Source organism: Propithecus coquereli, unplaced genomic scaffold (assembly GCF_000956105.1).
Source record: "Propithecus coquereli isolate 6110/MARCELLA unplaced genomic scaffold, Pcoq_1.0 Scaffold43, whole genome shotgun sequence".
Lineage (NCBI taxonomy): Eukaryota > Metazoa > Chordata > Mammalia > Primates > Indriidae > Propithecus > Propithecus coquereli.
The window spans coordinates 2,439,579-2,445,455 of record NW_012150063.1 but is presented as its reverse complement, the minus strand read 5'-3'; positions in this window follow the sequence as shown (position 1 = coordinate 2,445,455).

Here is a 5,877-nt window from a genome sequence, read left to right as displayed (position 1 = left end):
TAGCAGAGGTGAGTTCCATTCCAGGAACATGCTACATGTTTCTGTTTATACACGTGTTTTTAATGCCCCCAGTACATCTTTGTAGTTTTCTCCATATTGTCTATGCCTTTCTCAAATTAATTCCTTGTTATTTTATATTTCTTGTTGCTGTTATGAACTCCCCCTCCCACCCTGTAACTTCCCGTATATTTTTATTTTCTATCTGTTTAGTAGACAACTTGGCATTACTCACTTACAAAAAAAAAAATCACTTCAATTTCTATCATTTCCACCAGATGGCAGTCTTGGTTACGTCCAGTTGTAAACCTGCTGAGAGCTCTGGTGACAAGAAAGGCAGAGACTTGGCAAACCTTCCGAACGCCCCGAAGTACAAGGACAAAAGGTTTTTTTGTAAACCTGAATGGAAAATGAACCCAGTATTTTACAATTATAATATTTATATGGCTATTGACCTTTAATCTTATATCCTACTAGTGGAGACAGAGAAGAACTGTCACTGTGCCCTTCAAAAATCATATTTTTCCCTGTCCATGTGATAAGCACCTGTGGCTTCTTGGCAACACTTTTGGTTTTATTCCAGGGACTCTCATGGTTAGAGGCAGGCTTTAATCTATCATTATTGTTTTCCTTTTCCTAAAAGCTCTATTTATATCTGAAGTTGCCGGGTTTGTGAATGTTTGCGTAGGAGCATCTTGTGACTCTGGTTTTTATCATTTCCAGATCTCTTCTGAAAGGAGGCAGTGTTTACAGTTAATATGAAAGGAAGTAGGTTTGTAACTGGCTGCTTCTACATGAATACAAATCTTAATAACCTTCCTAAATGAAACCTTTTTGGCTTAATTTAGGTGACTTCTAAGACTTATATTTAGGAATATAGAAAATAGTGAATTACTTGATCTGGGAAGAAATTGGCTCAGATATTTTCTCATAGATACTCTTCCAAGTGGCCAAAAAATAGTACTTTTGAATAGCAGTCACCTAGGCAAGCTCCTCTTTTGTACCTTTTATTAAAATTCCATTTGTTAATCAATTTGCTTTTATAACCAGGGAGTAGTAAACAACTGTAACTACATAGTAACTATGTACATTCCCTTTCTGAGAGATGATAGTCTCACTGTTGGATTGAAAAGTACAAGAAAGTATGGTAAAAATAAAAAAGGAACACATGTTTGGTTCTTGAGTACAAAGGTATGCCAAGGTTAATCCTTGCTTTTCCAAAGAAAATTGATATAAATATTTGAGGAGGTGATATAGCAAAAATTTTGAAGGATAATAGATAATCTCTTTTAGAGAAAACTATGGAAAAATCTCTCATTTTTTGGATCCCTGGATAATTCTAGTATGTAGTTGTGTGGAATAGCAAACTTCTTTAGTGTGTTGGATGGATTTACTCACATTTTGTTTAATCTCTGAGAGTGAATGTTGAAATAGACTTATTGCAATCAGCTATGTAGCTCTAGTTGTGCCTAGAGCTGTAGTGTACTAAGACATACCTTTAAGTAAGACAAAATTGAAATTGGTTAAAATTAGGTTCTTCCCACACATTTCAGAATAGTTAGAGGTAAGCTAAATTATATAAATAAAACCATAAGTTAAGTGTACCTGGATGGTTGGCTATGCAAACTGTCTTTGAGAAGGAAGGAATTCTTTTCTAATAACTCATGTTTGTATTTTGTTTATATATAATATGGAAATATACATATGCAGACACATATTTTGAGGGCTTTTAGCTTTTTTAGGGTGGGGCACATATGAACCTGGCAATTGAGACAGAATGTTCCTTATAATAGTGTAACAGTATACCACACTAATCAAATGTCATTCGCTATCAAAAATTTACACAAAAACGATTGCTTTAACACTAGAAAAAATATACGGTAGTAAACTACATTTTCTAGACTGATTTCACATCAAAAAACAACACACACAGCTGCTTGTCCATTTGAGAGAGTGGCTAATAAAGCAAACTCTGAATGTATTGTAGTTTGACATCCCCAAAAGTTTTAGCAAAGCAGTTCTGAAGATTTGTCATTCCTGCATTCTTCAAAGATAGAGTAATAAATTTTATAGCTGGACAGATCTTTAAGTATAAATTTGTAAAAGCTCAAAGTTGGAGCAAATCTGAATGCCAGATGGTCTTTCAGCAGCCTCTGGTCTGAGTCTCAGGACAGCAGTCCACTTCATCTGTGGGCAGCTCTGCCTGTCCTCGTTGCGTCTCTGTTTCCCCCCTCATTTGGCTTAATCCTTGAGACCAAACATTTAACCACAGCTCTTAGGATGCCTCCCAGCATCTTTCTATTCCCTGTTATTTCATCCATATATGTCGTGACTTCAACTGTATTTACCAACCGGGACCATTTGTCCAAATATTCTCTCATTTTCTTGATCTTTCTTAAAGTGTACAACCCAGAACTGAGCACTTATGGATGGCAGAACTATGTCATCCTTTGTTCTGGTGAATACTTTTCTGTTCTTCTGTTTAACGCCCAAATATTGGACCAGCTTTTCCAACAACCACATGGTACTGTTTGAGTCCTTTGAGCTTAATTATTTTTACTGCTTTTAAACAGACGTCTCCCATTGCACACTTGTGCAGTTTGGGTTTTCGTTAACCTACTTAGCAGGATCTTTATTCCTAGTAGGTTTTCTTGGGTTAAATTCGTTAATCTTTTGACTTGATCTTGGATTCATCTAAGAAGTATTAGCCATCTTCTTTCCAGTCATTCCAAAATTTCATATGTAAACCTCCTATATTGAATGAAACAAGTCCAAAGACTGAAGCCCTATGGTAGGCCTCAGAAACTTCTCTTCAGTATGATGCAAATTGACCAATCTATTAATTAACACCCATTAGTTAAGAATTTTAATAATGTACTGATTCACGTATCAGCTTATATCTTTCCAGGTTATATGTGAGGATAGCATGGAATTTTACATTCCTTGCTGAAGTCATTTGTGTATATCTCAATTTATCTGGAGTTTTCACTTTGACCCTATTCTTGTAGGTCCATGCAAATTTCTGGTGTTTGTTTTTGCTTATGATGTTTATCGCATCATTTACGTACTTTTAAATTCTGAGCTTCTTACATTTATTCCTGTGCAACTGGTGTTCTCTTGTTTTATTATTTTTAGGGACAGTTCCCTTTTTATCTTGTAGGTATTTATACTTAAGTAAACAAACTATTTTTCAAAATAACCCTGATGCATTAAAAAAAAAAATCAAAACTACAACTTGGTCTGCAACCTGAGTGCCAAATGCAGCAGTGTAGGTTGTACAGGGCAGAACAGTACCTAATCCAGGAAGATACCATTCTCATCTTAGACATGTCGACCCAGATCTTAACGACTGACTCTTCAGCAAGTGGCAGAAAGTGTTCTTATTCTAATAAGACCAGTATAGTTATATTGCAACATGTGTCTGAGAGGTGGAAGTAAAGTGACTTGAGTGTTTTTTCTAATTTACCAAAGATGCCACAAGGGCTACCAGCAGCCCTGGAGTCTCGAATTGCCTTGGGAAAGTAGCCAATGTAGCTTTTCACTTTACATTCTTCTCTACCTGTTTTATATTCTCTTTACCTTAAAAGCAAAATGGAAGATGGTGGCGCTGTAGGAGTGTGGCGGAGGAATTGAGCAGCATATAGGCAGTCTTCAAGGGCCAGCTTCGGCTTCCTAGCCTTGAGTTCAGACTCCTTGGAAGGGCCTGTGCCACACTCAGTGTGCTGTTTTACCTCTTATTCTCTTGACTTCCTCAGTTACCAGGGCTCATAAAATAGCAAGTGAGAAAAATAGGGGAAGGGAAGGGAACGCCCCAGATGTAGATAGTTTTGTAGGTTTCTGCAGATACATATATCATTTATAACATAAATATAGATCGTATTAATATATTTGTGCACATTTCTGTATATATGCTATACTGCAAAAAAAATTTAAAGAAGACTTTTGACTAGTGCAATAACCTTCATTTATGCTTATTTATATGAAGTTTCTGTCAGTGGAACACATGAAAAGAGTTGAGTAGATGCGGTTATGCTTTGGAGAGTATGAACTAAAATACAGATTACCTGTCGTATGAAAAAATCACTTTCAGGGAAGGAAGGGGCACCTTCAAGAGATAGGCCACAGTTTAGTCAGGGTAAACCGCTGTAACAAACGGAACCAAACTTATAATGGTTCAAACACAATGGAAGTTTATTTCTTGCTCATGTATAAAGCAGTCTGGGTGTTCTAGGTTAGTGAGCTTCTCTCTTCCATGTGGTGACTCATGTCTGAGGCTTTTTCCATCTTGTGGCTACCTTATTGCCCCAGGTCTAATTGTCATCCGTATCCCACCAGTGGGAGGAGAAAGAGAACAAGGAAAAGGTACCCCTGTTTCTTCAACCTGAAGGTGGTGTGTTTTGTTTCTATCCATACTTAATTGGTGACAACTAGTCACGTGGCCACACTTAGCTGTAAGTGCGAGGGGGATGCTGAGACATTGTTAGCCCTGGCTGGGAAGCCACGTCGCAGCTACAGCTCAACTGCTGTGGAAGATCAGGAGCACAGCATGAGGACAGCTGGCCACGACTGCCATGGGCAGCCATTCTCCAGATCAGGTGAATAGGTTCTACTGTTTGGGAGAGGTGTGGTGTACATACTAAGGCACTGTGGCAGAGAAAACTAATAATGATTCAAGTACAAGCTTCAAAAATGAGCTACCTCCATGCATCTTAGAATTTCTAAAATTAAGAAGACTGACAACGCCATATTGGCAAAGATGTGTAACATCTGGAACTTTCAGTATCATTTGTGGAAGTGTTAAATGATACAACCACTTTGGAAAAATTTCTGGGGTTTCTTATAAAACAAAACATACACCTACATTATATCCCATCAGTTCCACTCCTAGGTATTCACCTAAGAGAAATAAAAATATGTGTCCACAAAAAGACTTGTACAAGAATGTTCAGAGCAACTCTGTTCACTAGTGTCAAATGGGAAACCGCCCAGGTATTCACCAGTAGGAGAGTGGCTGAACTGTGGTATACAATGGAATGTTCCTCAGAAATAGGAAGGAAGGAACCACCAATACGTGCAGCAGCATGGACGAATCCCAAAACATTCTGCTGATTACAGAAGCTTTATGCAACGGTATACGCCATACGGTTATGATTATATGAAGTTGTAGAAGAGGCAAAACTATGCTGGAAAAGAATCCACACAGTGTGTGTTTCAGTGGGGCAGGGGAGTTGGAGACTGACTGGGAGGGGACACGAAGGAACTTTCTGGGATAACAGGAATGTTCTGTATCTTGACAAGAGGCTTTAGTTGCACGGGTGTATGCATTTGTGAAAATGTAGCACATGTTCACTAAAGATTTATGCATTTCATTGTATGCAAATTTTATCTCACAAGGTAAAATTTATAAACATTGAATTTTAGTTAATGGTACACTTGCTTAAGTATTTGGGGGAAGTGCACTGCTAACTGAAATTTATCTTGAAATACATAAAGAACTAAAGTGGATTGATGGATGGATAGGGGGATGCGTAGATGTATAGATACGTGATAAAAACAAGTACAGGAAAATGTTAAGACACTTCACGACTTTCCAAGATCAGGAAACGGGGACTGGATTTACTCTCATATATTGCACAAGCAGAAAGCCGGGCAAAATATATGAAACAAAGGCTTTGCAGACGTTGGGCCATAGGCAACATGGAAATGAGATTGCTGAGAGAAGGTAAACAGATGTATCCTTTTATTAATATTTCGGCTTACTGTCTAGAAGCAGTTTCCAGGCCATGGCACTGAATACGGGAACTCTAACAGATCCCAGTGGTGTTACTGAGTTGAAGAGACAGAAATCTGAGTTTAGGGAGCCCGCAATGCTATATTTGA